The sequence below is a fragment of the Ptychodera flava genome, chromosome 1 (genome assembly GCF_041260155.1).
Source record: "Ptychodera flava strain L36383 chromosome 1, AS_Pfla_20210202, whole genome shotgun sequence".
NCBI classification, from domain to species: Eukaryota; Metazoa; Hemichordata; class Enteropneusta; family Ptychoderidae; genus Ptychodera; species Ptychodera flava.
Window position 1 is genome coordinate 15,452,495 of NC_091928.1, and position 15,188 is coordinate 15,467,682.

At 37.7% G+C, this 15,188-nt stretch overlaps 1 protein-coding gene across 1 annotated transcript in view; it reads right to left on the reverse strand.

Annotated features, from left to right (window-relative positions):
- The window catches only part of LOC139131165 (SAM pointed domain-containing Ets transcription factor-like), a 29,032-nt gene extending 15,422 nt beyond the window's left edge, over positions 1–13,610 (reverse strand). The window contains exon 1 of the mRNA XM_070697145.1: positions 13,488–13,610. The gene's annotated coding sequence lies outside the window, so the exon portion shown is untranslated. The remainder of the gene's footprint in view (positions 1–13,487) is intronic.
- Positions 13,611–15,188: the final 1,578 nt, after the last annotated feature.

Consider the following 15,188-nt stretch of genomic DNA (forward strand, 5'->3'; position numbering starts at 1 on the left):
GTACATTTTTTTATTTAAGAGTGGATTTTTAATCATTACTGACATAATTTCCACTTGATAAGCTGTTAGAAAAGCCACTGCATGTATTGTTATATTATTTGACTCAAGCAGCTGTGAACCGTCATAGTTTTTCGACCTGAGAGGGATAATTGAGCAGCTCCCAGGGACGCTTATTATCTTAACCTTTAATAAACGAATGTTTGGTACCTTTTCAGTTTGCTCAGAACGCGTTTTGTTTTGTGATTCGTCTTCTTTGCTTTTCAAGTTGGATGCGTTTCATCGCTATCAATTATACGTCCCAAGTTTTCAAATTTGTGTCATTCATTATTAAAATGTCTTGGCGTCTTGTCACTGAACGACCGATGTTTGGAGTGGAATTCACCAAATACGTTTGTCATTGTTGATGGTGCGGTCAGACGTGGGTGTGTTGGCGATTTATGCTCTAGTAGCTACGGGAATTAAGGGCTCAAGTTGTTTTTATATACTCATGTATCTTGTCACTGTTTTTGTTTATAAATGTGCGTACACGCTTTTGATTGCGAATATAGTGTAATAGTTTTCAAGTTTGTTCAGCCGGTTAATTTTTACTGGATGTATAATCGTTGATTAAAATTCAACCTTTCAGTAAAAACTTACAACATAATTATGATCTTAACACTGTACGTTTCTTACATTTTGTACTTTACGAACGCAACATACGACCGCTTTCTTAAACTGAAATCGATCTGAAATCTGAAATCTTTGTTCTCTCTAATCGACCAAAGTAAAACCCAATCTGAAAACCCACAGTCCATCCATGAAATACAAAATGAAGCCACTAAAAAATATCATTACAAAACTATCCATAGCCATACAAGTCTTTTAATAACCATGACTATAGATTTCTGTTTTTTAGGAGACATGTGCATCAGAATCTACTGTTTTGACAACTGACACGGGAATTTTACATTGTAAAATTTACTTCAAGTAAAGCCTCACTATTGTATTAAGCTAATATTTATACCCGAAACAGCCCGCCTTTTCAGGCAACGCACGTGCAAGGCGGACTATAAGGCTTTTTATGGCATTCCGGCTGTATCTTCTAGCTTTAGTTTCAGCTTGGAAAGTCACTCAGCGTAAAATCACGGATTTGCGAAGTTGTCTCCTGTGATAACGACACATCCTGGCAGCTGTTACGGTCCGCTAAACCGTACAGGTGTAGTCTTTAAGATGCAGATGTTCGGGGAGAAATCACGATACGGTGTGCCATGGTACTAATTCTTTGTAAATAAGAAATTAACAGGATGCAATCTTCGCTGTCACCGTGTATACCGAAACGTTGTCTCACAAGAGTCCGCATTCGAGTAACAAAGACACCATCTCCCTGTCTGACCCTAGGCTGTCAGTCATAACTGCCCGAACTTTAATTTTGTCAAACTTTCTAAACCCTTTCAGCCACGAGCCAGCTGTCTAAATATATATTGTTTTCATCGTTCAACTTGGTTAATTCTATCTGGGCTAAAATATGCATATCAAAATCCCGCGCAAACTGATTTTATTTTCCTACTGAGGGGCGTGTTGTTAGCGGGAAGGTGGGAAGGACACGTACGCCTCTGGCAGTGACGGCATCTTCGAAACTGTCACTGAGAATATCTCCGGACCAAGGGTCAAATCGTCATGGTCCGATAATGCAACCATGGAGATTCCTTCAATACGATGGTCGCTGTTCCGTGTGTGGATGTCAGTCGCTGTGCATTTGTGTTTTTGTCTCACGACTCGATTTCAGTGAATAGTGCGATCTCTTCGTGTTTATGCGCGCAAGAGAGCGAACTTAATGTCGGTTTTGAACTCCGACACAGTCCGTCCATATCTCAACGTGATATTTGAGATTTCTGATGACCAAACCTGAGATTGTGAAGACGGTCGGCTTGCGGGGAGCTTTCGTCTTCGTTGCTAAGTAATACATCGTGAAATGACGCGTTAAAGTCGTGAGCTATGGTCCTCCTACAAAATAATGGCCAAACGTCTAACTCGATAATGTGGACCGGATCCTTCTTTAACGTTAACCCTTTAAACGCAGTAATTTTCTCCCGCCAAAATTATAGCGCAAAAATTTTACCACTTTTTATGAATTTTTCTGTAATATTTTGATAATTTTGGACCAAATGGACATGACAGTTCATTTGCTACAGATTTTTTCTCAAGATTTTGGCAAAAATCTGAGAAAAATTGACTTGGGTTTATTTTATAAAAGAGACAATGGGAAAATGGCTTTAACGGAATGGGAAAATGGCTTTAACGGAATATAGGCCTATTCGCATTTTTTGCTGTCGAATACATACCATTCAGTCTTCCACCTCATGAAGTCTGTCGATATATAAACTAGTAAGCCTACAAACACAGCACACCACTGTGAATAATTTGCTACAACGGTGTAAAACAGTAAATGGCAGCTTAAAGTCGATCGCCAATAAGAATATCAGACATAAAACACATACAGGTTGTACTGACAAGGTGAGCACTGGGCATTTCATCACGGTTCAGGGCGTAGAACAAGAAACTGTAACTTTCAGACAGAATTGAACAGAAAAAAATGCACAAAAATACTGTCAACGAGGCTTTTATTACTGGTATATGGCGCGTGTTTCCTAAAACAATGCGACGTGGTTGAGGTACTGTCCCCTCGAAAGTGAAACTTTCAACCATTCTCTTTCAGAAATCAACAATAAAAGTGAGGGGACGAAACACAAATCTTGGTACAAGACAAAACAAAACATACATAAAACAATTGCCGATATTTGAAATTCAAAATGGCCTCCACCTCTTTTGTTAACTGTAAGGGGGAAAATAAAAAAAATTCCATAAACTAAAACGGTGAAATTTTTTCTCGTTCAAAGAGCTATAAAATGAGGCCCCCCCTCAAGGGCTAGACTAGAAAAGTAATAACAGCCAGTGAGAGCCGGAATTCAGTCCCCCCATATGGAGGGACCATTGGCCTGATATATGTCTCTGAAGCGCACAATGTTCTACCTTACCTGTGAAAAAACACCAAATTATGAGCAGAGCTCATACCCTGCTGAGTGACCGTCTTATCTTTGCCAAATTATGAATAGAAGTACCATACGGACTGGCAATCTATTTGAGAGATCATTTGAGAATTATTTTCCTCATACAATCATAAAAGTAATTTCTGGATCAATTTTTTATAACGCGAACACTTCAAAATCCCCCTGCAGTGCAATATGGCGCAAACTGTGTTCATTCACCAACAACATGACTGAACACGACAAAAATATATTCCTAACCAACGCCCCTCGCAGGGCATATTCAATATATATGAGAGCCATCGGTACCAGGGACCCCCACATGATCGTAAAATGAGTAATCGACCAGTGGATATTGTGAGTCATAATCACAACACTTTGCTGTTATTTTTAACGGCAGACTGCTCAATAACGCCCTGACTCGGTTGACGAGGGTTAAGTCAATGGACTTGACAGCAATAACGTTTTTTGGATTTTAAAGGAATTGATCGGCAACTTGTATGACAGGTCACAATGCTAATATCAAAAGTGGGGGGGGGGGGTTGGAAGTAAATTTTTTCAGTTGTAGTACCACAAGACCGCGCCTGTCTATAGTTTATTTCGTCTCCATAGCAACTTCAGATGGTTGAACATGACCTGTATCAAATAGATGGCAAACCACGATTTTCTATTTTCCCCCACATTGTATAGTTATATCGCTTTGTTCAATAAACATGAGATGATTACAAATAATCTAACTTGTGTCTCAAAGAAATATATCACGAAGGTTTGGTCTTAAGAAAACACGAAGACACTCTTTGTAGAAAGCATAAGAATGTAGGGTGAGTGGCAGAGAACTTACTCGGGCGAAAATAAATTATATCATGTTTTGTCCCTGGTAGTGCAGAAAGAGAAGAGGGGTGGTCAGTCCGTGTTCCCTCCTGTAGAGGTCGTACTTTGTGTATAAGATATAGTGAAGGAGTTGAAGACTTAAAAATCACGAGTGTTTGTATCTATGGCAACGAGTATGCAAGCTACCAAAGCCGTAAGTTGGACACTCATCACACTCCAGTAAGCTGAGTAAATTTCGAATAAATATAAAGTAGCCAGTGTAAAAGTAATGTTCCATAGAATTTGTTTCCTCCTTCCTTGAAAATGTTTGTTTTACTCGTTTGTTTCGGCTTCGTGTTAAGATATATGGGGTCAACCAACTGTAAGTCAATTACTGATAAAGACTACACACCACACCACAAGTACTGAGTCTCCAAAACTCTCACATCACCTGACAACATTTTCCCGCCAAAACAAAACAACAAATGGTTTCGAACTACTTGTTCGTAATCACACTGTATAGTCAGTCTGTTTAAGTGTCAGTTATATCACTACAGTTAATTTGCATTCATCTTAAAATGGTGCGACTGTTTTTGAAAATATGAACGACGTTTTAAAAAATACGACGCATACTACATACTTTGATGAAATTCGAACACTCAGTTTATAAGAAGGTCAAAGTTCAGTTCCAGGTCAATACTGTGATAGACCAACTCAATTGTTGTTATTTTTGTTGTAGTGTATGTAGACCTGAATCGCCAGACGTAAATTTCTTAATTCGAGGCGTTGTCGAAATTTTGAAAGTTGCATTCTACCGGCTTAACTACCTTCAAGGTGCTGCAACCAAGCCCATAGTAGTCAACAGGTTTTTTCAGCTTTGTTTTTTGTAATAAAATGATCAACTCGACTCAACTTTTAAAGCATTAGACCTACCATATCATAATCGACGTTAACAAGAGTTGATGCGAAAACGAGGCTTGAGGACTGCCGCTTTAAATTTAATATAGAACGCGCCTTAGTGACAGATATTTGAACTCTCAAACATTTCCAATTATTTTCTGATCCACCACTTGTTGGGGCTCATTTTGAAGCCCAATGAGAAAGAAAAACTTTCACCGTCTTAGTTTTTTGAGAATCGAAAATTTTATTTTTTAACACGGATGGCCGCCATTTTGAATTTCATATATCGGAAAATCTTGGGTTTCTGTGGCTAAAATATGCATGATGACCCCTGATTTTTAGTCTTGATTTTGAAAGAAAACGGTTGAAAGATTCGTTAAGGAAAGTTCGAGCAAACGATTGAGTCTTTCACTTTCGGGGCGCATACTGCCTTTAATTAAGCGCATACGCATACACTCTGCGCCGTCTGTATAAACCCACTTCCCATCCCGTATGTACCACATCTCGGTGTCGTGCGCACTAGACGTAATCTGAGGGCATCAATTGAGATTTTAAAGTTTCCAATTTATTCTTGCTCCGCACTGGGTCAAGGAAACCGCCCTAATTATGCTGATCTCGTGGGTTTTTTACCCAACAGGCCTATTAACTTACAAAACGACGACTTCTATCATTAGTCAACTCACAATCCGGCCATCAAATGAGGATTGAAGATCACATGAAGGCGAAAAAAGAAACCTGCTGTATTTAGAACACAGACTGGAATGGACAAACAACAAATTTGTAGCCCGTATTCCTTTGAAGTAAATGGCTCAAGAACTAAAATATTCATTATAGCTTTTGAGATCCCCAGTGCTTCTTGTAATGGGCACGTATGAGCAGTTTCTTTTTCATTTTAATATAATCAAACCGTTTGTTTGTTTCGACAACGGCACTTTGCAACTGATGTCGGTATAAAGTGAGAGAGGAAGAGGCGCCTCAAGGGGCAGATTAACCAGCACGCGCTCTTCGACAAATACTAGCATTGTGCTATCGGGGAAAGTGAGAGGCGGAATTCAAAATAACCCATATTCGCTGCCACGGAGGGCGGCTGTATCGGGAAGTGGTGATAATGGCGGGAGAAATAACAGTTCTGATATCTGTAAATGCTCAACTAGTCAAGGTCTGGTGAGTTTAGAGAAAGCAGTCGCCCTGAGAAAGTAATGTAGTGTAATTATGTATAGCCTGGAATGGTTTTCTTGCTACCTTTCTCACTTTTAATATTCGCAGACCACTGGCGTAACACGGTGAACCGGGAAATGACCTCTGAAAATCCGTCCACTTTGCCAAAAGGGAATTAAATATTTCACTGAACGCCCACACTAATGAGACAATAGTTAGCTCCTTCATCGAATTCGGCGATATGAATGGATTTACTGTCAGTGCATCAAACCATGCCCCAGTGCAGTATATTTCAACCACGACCAGAGAGAGAGGAGGAGGAGGGGGGTGTCTTGTCTTCGCCTGGTTGCCGTACTGGCTAGAAATCATGAAATGACAAGCGACCATTCTAACGGTAAAATGCTTCTTCGTTCAGCAAATAATAGTGTCTGTTATCGATTGCTAAACGCAAGTAATACAATAGAAAACTTTTGTCACAGCCTGTACACAGATGGTTGGGTTGTGAATTCCGACACACCCATCCCGCTTTGAAAAACAAAACCTGGTGTTATGTTAGAATGAGGAAAGACCAACGTTGTCATCTGAAGTTACTCAATATTGCTCAACTGACCAAACCAATTATATCATAGTACTGGTAGCCCCACATTTCCGCTCCATAGCATAGAATACGCAAAATCATAAAATCAAACATTTTAAAATGGGTTTTATATGAGACATACCCTAGTTTATTTCGAGCACTTAGTAATTAATAAGAGGCTTTGCTTGCTTGACCTGCAAGAGTAGAAACAGCTTTTGTCCAAATGTTTCGGCACGATAAAACTAAACCTAAATATTTATAATAAGATACTACTTCAATCTTAGAGTTGAGATGCCAGATGACAGACAACGCCGGCATGCATATGTTATGTTACGTAATTTAGACCAATTAGGTAGACACAATTGGGCTATAGTACGTCAATCAAAAACATTTTATTTTCTTATGGGTTCGGATTCGTATGGTTATCACAGGAAGTTGGAGACAAGAATGTATTTTTATCATCTTTTATTTCCAGGGTAACCGATATATGCAAACAAACATGGTCATCCAGTGTAAGAAGTAAACCATATATATATGAAATGTATACACTGTGTGTGATTAAGTAACTTTTTACAAGATATTTTGTAAGACCCTTGCATTTGGGCCGATGGCCTTGAAAAACAATACACTTAATAATAATAAAAAAACCTCTGACAAAATAAACGCGGAAACAGGCCAGCTTTATGAATATCGTCAACTGGTATACTGGCCAGCATCATGACAGGAAGACACAGGTGTTGTATCGGTGTGGTACGAAGAAGACGTAACACATATGACAATCACCTGTGAGAATGCCGAGACAAATATAAGCATTAAATTGTACCATTTGATTTTCATCATGATAGGTGAAAAAAACACAAAAATTACCCAATTGCACATGTAAACATCTATACCCTCCCAACGATAAAAAAGTTGAACAAGTACATTGCATACACACATTTCTTTGTAAAGTGCTGTTTCGGTTTACACGTTCTCACTGGCAAACTTTTTTCTCTTTACCCATAACACGATCGGGACGTATTTTCGGGCAACTGGATGGTGAAAATAAGGCGACAGAAATCTATCCTCTGCCCTTACCATTTACTTTGCCAGGTCACCCTTGCGTTTGTTCAAAACTTAAAACTTAGTTTAATTTTTTCTTCGCCTAAACAGTTATGTAGAAAATGGAACACTTATTCACCATAATTTCAATGGTGTTACATTTGCCTTAATGTTGGTGTTTAAGTTAAAATCTAATTATTATAATTTTATGATACAGCGTGAGTCACACTTCACTTTTTCATCACAAGAATGGTCTGAACAGAAAATCAATACCCTAAACCTTTATGCAGTGTTCAAATTGGGAAACACAAAAGTTACAATAGTATGGAGAAATTTGCATCGCCAATTGAAATTCACGCCTTTAAAACACAAAGTCGTGTTTTCCTTGCTGCGTGTGGTCACCGCAGATAGCTCTTGAAGGTTTGCAACCACAGAAATACACTGGCATGGAAGGGTGTACGGATGAAGTAGACTAAAAATATTTGAAGGTGTAAACGAGGTTTTATAATGAAAAATGACACAACATTGACAACAGCCAATATGATATCCGGTGGATAACATGTAAACTTTCGCGATGTATTTCGAAGGTTCTTCAAGTAAAATTTGAATCTTTTGAAAATATTTATTCTACAATCAGATTATCTTTACGTCACTCAATTTTAAGACATTTTTTTATTAATTTTTTATTTATAAACAAGAGAAAAAGACACAGCAAAAGAGAAGAATTTAAGACACATTACACTTCTGCCACACTAATTTCAAACTATTAAAATCGAACATTTATCTAGCCCTACGCTTGTTTGTACATACTTTTAAATTTCAGGAAGTATTAAGTTCTCCAGTCTCTGTCTTTTCTTTCGAGAATTAAAGATTGTAAACCCACAGAGCTACTTCCCCGATTTTATTCTTGAATTCTTATTGTTGAATGTGGGACAGAATAGCCTGAAGTTTCTAAAAGCAGAGTATTTTAGAAACTTGAACGTTTTAAAGGGCAAGAAGCTATAAATTTTAATATTTTTTTCATAATTTTCATAATGTTTCTCACTATCTTTGTTTTTAATGTCAATTACAGTTTCTTGCTCTACCCCCTTAGGCATGTTGATAAGAAGAGTGTTCAGCTTATCAACTCAGTTTATACATGTGTAGACTGCATTGTTAATTCTGGTCCGGACCATAATTCAAATGTAAACAATAAAAGTGCATATCACACGCGTATAGTCGCTGTGCGGACAGGCTAAATATATGGTTTGAACATGCTTTGGGGAGTAGAACAAGAACTTGCAATTGACATACAAAATAAAATTATTGAAAAAAAATCAACGATTACACTCAGTGACCCCTTAACTGAAGAGAAAATACGAGGATAATCAGTTGCTCATAGGCATAATTCAAAAGAGGGCAATTCGTCTACAAAATCCATGTTCTGGGGTCTGAGAATAGTAAATCCATAATATGATATTGCAAAAAATTGTTTTGAAATCCACACTGAACGTATCCACTGATTGTTAACGTCCATTTGTTCGTTGGCTTGCCATCGGTAACAGGAAAGAAACTGCAGCTCATGATGATTTTGAAACTGTGGCAAATTCATCATAAATTTAGAAGTTCCAATTTGTCACAATGACACCAAAGCCTTTACATAACATTAAACTGGTTGCAGTGACTAAAAAAACTTATAAGTGAATTTGATATTCATGCCTGCTATTTCAGAAACCTTCAAAGGAAAACACTAGAGGTCATCTCCATACTGAACTATTTATGGAACCGTTACAGCTCTTGTCATATTGAAGAATTGACAGACTATAATTGAATATTACAATTGAATTATTGTGAGATTGATTACACTACATGACAAATATCAATGTAACAGCGTGACACATTCATGCACTGACATGTCTACAAGTCACAATTTACTCAGAAAAGAGGATGTAATGACGTAATGAGGGTGGCTAGAGTGGGCGACACACAGACAAGGCTATGTTCTGATACAGTGAATTGCTACAAGACCATGAGATAAAGCTTTTGAAATAGTATATGCACAGACCTACTTCAGGATTACCTCAAGAATGTGTCAGACACAATACAAAGTTCATGTTATCAAAAAACATCCGATTTCGCCCACGTGTTTTCACCTAGGTCGATCTTGACTTTTTCCTCGTATCCATGTTTTACGGAAATTCGACTGTCACCACGTTCATCATTTTTATTTATTTATTCAGTACAGAACAGCCACTAGTGTAATAAGGCAAAATGAACTATTGCAGTTAATGCACATGTCATGAAAACATTTATCATTGAACCATAACATTCCTAAAATTACAAGGAAATTGGAAAGATGGATGTAGAGATGGCAGAGCTCGTAAAAGAAGCAGAAGTACTTTTGAGAGGAAATCGTAAATTGCATTGCATTACGAGTCAGTATGTTAATAATTAGTAAACCAGTTTCTTTCTCAAATTTCAGTTGTAATATTATATGAGGTTAAACCACATTTTGAATAATAATTCTCTGCCTTCATAAAATTTCTCACATCAAAGTAAAAAATGCCGCTCATCGCAGTACTTGTTTGAATATGTGAACGGTCAAGTGGAGAGGACCTGGCTGTTGACATGCCTATTCTCGAAATCCCTAACCCTGCGAGAGCTCGACTAGTGAATACGCTGGCTACGCAGCTAGGATTTACAGAATGGGGATGTCATGTGACTAAAGTATGCGGAAACTCACACAGAATACCGTCCTGTCCATGAAGGTATTCTGCCGTTTGTAATTGCCTACTATGCAAAGCTTAAATCCTGTGTATAGGCAAGCTGAATAGTGGATGAATGTAATCAGTTTGCCAAGCTCCAAATCAACACCCTTGGATTATAGAGCACAAGTTAACAGTTGCACTGCAGAAGACGTAGAAATAAATCCTCTGAAATTCATACTACATACTTGTTTCTTCAACCGAGTCTGAATAAGATAAAACGCTTGCTGCAACATTTTCTAACTTGTTGTAATAGGGGACAGCTTGTATACAACCCAACGGGGTCGATAGACACGGTCCCTTGTTCTAATGAATATATTTTTGGTGAGAAGATGAACTGTGATGGGTCGGAGAACTGGGATAGGCGAAAATTATAGTGCCACTAGCTGTATCTTTTATCATTACTTTTATGATAATTTACTTACAAACTAAAATAAGTTTGGGAGAATATACTAATTTAGGTGTGTGTATACACTTATTATTAACTTACTATTAAAGTTGAATTTACTTGTCAAGTATTTCACAAAGGAGTGGTTTTCTAATGCAGTAAAATCCCATATCCCTTCAGAGGGTAGAATTCAGAGAAAACCAGGAGAGAATAGGAAGGTCTTTTGAGGTCAACAAATTTCGAAAGTTACAATTCGTAAATTTAAATTTCGAATAAGATTCCAGCAGATGTGACTTATTTCCGCGTGTATTGTACCCGGATGTTGGAATTTATAGTGAATGAAGCTCAAAGCGTTTGGTTACTGGCGAGTCGCCATTTTAAACATATAAGAGGGCCAGTAAGCTGCAACCTTTGATTATTTTTTCATTATTTTTGTTTTTAATGTCAACTACACTTAGGTTTCCTTCAGTCACAAATACTGGTTGGGACTGGAGGAATTCTGGTGGGGGGGGGGGTTCGAAAATTCTGGGAGTAAGGGGGATTTGGAAGTTTTGCTCTGCGAATAAGGGGGAAGCTGAAAATATTTTGGTTTCCTTTTATTTTTCACATTTTCCGATTCCAAGGTTTGGTAGGTAATTCGATGAAAAATGAATAACATTTTTATGTCATCCAATAATGACATGAAAACAATGGTTCTAATGTTAGTAATGATTAAACAAAATCTAGGACCATTTTGTCGCATTTCATTACTTATATCTCGAAAAAATCTAAAAATGTATGATGCTATTGAATTTTCGTAAAACTTGTAACAGGGCAGAAGCTGCAACTGTTGATAATTTGTTTTCAATATTTCTTTGCAGTGTATCAAATACAAATTCTTGCTGTCTCCCTACACCATGCTGAATCACAAAATATTCAGTTTGTCGACAAAGCCTGTATATATAAATATTGGTGATAACTGAATTTAGAGTCCAGACTGACAGTCAGTTGTCAGTGATACAAATGCACAGTTTATTTACACAGGCTGTGTTGGCAAGCTGAATACTGGACAGTTCAACATGCTGCAGGGAGTAGAACAAGAGAACAGTTGTATAAACTGAACAAAATATTGTTGCATACTGGCAGTGACAGTGACAGTGATAGCTCTGACTCTGATGTACATGGTAATTGAAGAAGAGTTTGGGACAAATGACGCTCATGACGGTGCAACATACCCAGGGCAACACATGGAAGACCGGGAGACTTTAAAGTCTCCACGGATTTTTGAATATGAGAAAAACAAATATTGAAGGAAAAAGATGGCGTCACCATACTTGATTTTCTACAAATGTACGATGAAAGTTACTGTTTTTCTTGAAAGTCACTTCAAATCAATATATAAAACCATTCATTTCAAGTTCATGTAGTGAATGAAATGTTTCACATTCTCATCGTATATATAACAATACAGAAGTAAAATTTTGAACTGTAAAGACTCTAAATGAAAAAAAGATGTGTGACTAAAAGGAACTATTTATTTTTTACTAAATTTGCCATCATTTGTTAATTTGTAAGATTTTTTGAAGTAGTATGTAAGTCATATATGTCTTTTACTTTTAAAAAATATATTGTTTTGGTAAGTCACTGTGCTCAGTTTAGTATGATTTGGCAAAATGTAGCCAGGAATTGATAATTTGCATATTCGTTTTGTGTGCTCTTCATCTGGTGTCATTGACCTGGCCAGAGTTAAATTAACTCAAGTCGGTAAATACTGATAAAAGTCCACCGATGCAGTTAAAAATGAATCAATTTAAAAACTTGCCTGAAAAATATGGCTAATTGCTCATAACAGGTAGTGTTGAACATCTGCGAGCACAACTGCGCAACACATGTTTATTTCTGTGCGTACATCCCAATAACTCTGTGGCCCTATGATAATTTAGGGGGAGGGCGGCTTGAAAAGTTTTGATCGTGTAGATGAGGGGGGATTTGAACATTTTTGATGATATTGAGGGGAGATCAGAAAAAAATAAGATTTCAATCGCCATTCCTTTAGGCCCCCCATTATTTATGAACGCACCCTCACTTGTTCTAATCCCCAAAGCATATTGAGATACACAGTATTCAGTTTGCCAACTCAGTCCGACTCTGTACTCGTGTAGATTATCCTGGTCCAGACTAGAATTCACATGTAAAATGTAAACAATAACAATGCATTTTACACGTGTTTACACACTGTGTGGACAAACTAAATAGCAGGTGTTCCAATATGCTTTGGAAGGTAAAGCTAAAAAAATTAGTTGACATACACAACAAAAGTTGTGAAAAAGTCATTAAAACTTACAGCTACTATAAGTTTGAAATGGTGGCCATTAATGGAACGGACTGCCTTCTAAGTTCTGACTGGATTTGAAGTACAGCAAATGTAATCTCAAGCTATTGCAAATTTTAATGTGCTAAATTGACTATCTGATAAATGTTAGGAATTTGCTGGAAGGGTTGGAAAGCGGACGAATATGATATGACTAAATTGAGTAAGAATACACATGAAAATTTGCGTGTGTATGGCCGTTTGCATATAGATATACTGGTAATTTATGGGGCTGTTGAGAAACGCTAGGCTATACGGCACTACCTACTGACACAAGAGTAACATTTTATTGCTGTCACGATATGCCCACGTGCAAAGCAATCATATAAATGACAATTTGTCTAAACCGTACCTTTGGTCCAAGTTGAGTTGAGGTCGAGTCGCATGCCAAATTACGGTTCGGATTGCGGTTTAAATTACGGTATTATTTTAGAGACTTTCCTTTGCCACAGAGGGATTGCTGATTCTTACAGAAAAAAAATATTCAGATGTTTACCTTAATATTCCTTATTGTCCTGTGTTACCGCCAAAGGCCAGACCTGTCGTGCTCTTCAAAGCCGCTGTCACGTCTAGGAAAGAGACAGATGAACTGTCACGTTTTATCACTGAACTGTCGACCAAACCGACATTTTATGACAGTAGAGACTGTCTGTTATCAATCACTCACTGTTGGCAACAAAATAAAAGAAACGTGGAAAGTCCCTATCAGAGTTAGACAGCGTAATTGCACCGAAAAGGGGAACTTTTCTCGGAACCCATCACCCGGCAAGCCCTTCATTAATGAAAATCCAAAGATTATACTGTTATCTGTTGAGTACATCAGCTTAACACCGGACGGCCCTTTATAATATTTGAAAAAAGGCACCCCCTCCCGTAAAAAAAAAATATTTCTCATGAAAAACGCCATATTTTCCAGAAACCGTTACTAAAGGAATGTCTTATAATATCCGATCCTACAGGCTTGGTTCGATGGTGTAATGGCCAAGGGGATAATTTTACATGTGGTGTACTCTGACCTGGTGACGTCACAATCAGGTAAAGCCGCGGAAACGGTGTGAATGCTGACCCTACTGAAATGGACCACATAAACCTTAGCAACGCCCTAACGTAACACAAATCTTAAACCCCAAGTCACGACTTTTTTTTTCTGATAACACTTTAGATGACCCCTGAGGTCAAGTGAGTACTAATTATTAAGTGCACGGCTGCTCTTCGGTGTGTATATATTTTTTGGCTGTATATGAACGTCGGGGTCCTGATTGAACTGTTTTAATACGGGAGGCGAGGAGGGGGGGGGGGAGCTCATTTTGCGATAGGTATCATACATTGACTTGATGTTGTGAGGTAGGATTTTTCAACCGTAACGTTCGATCAGTTGTGCCGCGATTTACTTGGCGCGATGAGGGGCTTCGAAATACACAACGCGAATTTTAAAACTCTAAGACAATTCCTTGACTACAGTTCACGTTCAAAAATCAGGGAAAGGTCAGGTCATCTTCCATCGTTTTCGTCATTGTGAAGTCTACCTGAAAATAACCTTTGAACTGAGAATTATGACTGATCAATAAAATATAATCGCAAGCTTTTTAGGAGCAAGCCTTGAGGAAACGACATTTTAATGTCAGACCATAAAATGATGACGTCAGCAAATTTGTCACTTCTCAAAAGCTTTATCGTACCCGGAAACTACTGCTGTACAACGACGGCAAGAAATGCATTTTCTTCACTTTCTTGGCAAGTTCAAATTATTTTGCAATTTAAAATTATTCCAATTTGAATATGATGTCAGTAAAGATTTCTACCATTCGGCAGCTTGTGAGAGTCCAACAAAACGGTTCTAACAGACATAAAGACGAAGAGCCTTGATGCGTGTGTAAATTTAAAGCAAAGAGTGTAATATTTGTATTAAACGATGGGGTATTTAGGAAAAAAATCAAACAAATATTGAACTGAACATATCAGATTTGGGTTTTCAATTCTCACTGTACATACTTTTTCGAATTAAGGTAGTATGTGCCTCGAAAGTGGAAGATTTAAACTTTTGCTCAAACTTTCCCCAAGGAATCTTTCAGCCATTCTCTTTCAAAATCAAGAATGAAAAATCAGGGTCACAGTGCAAATTTTGGTACTAGAGAAACGAATTACACAAGATGAAACGATATATGAAATTCAAAATCACCGCCATCCCTGTGTTAAC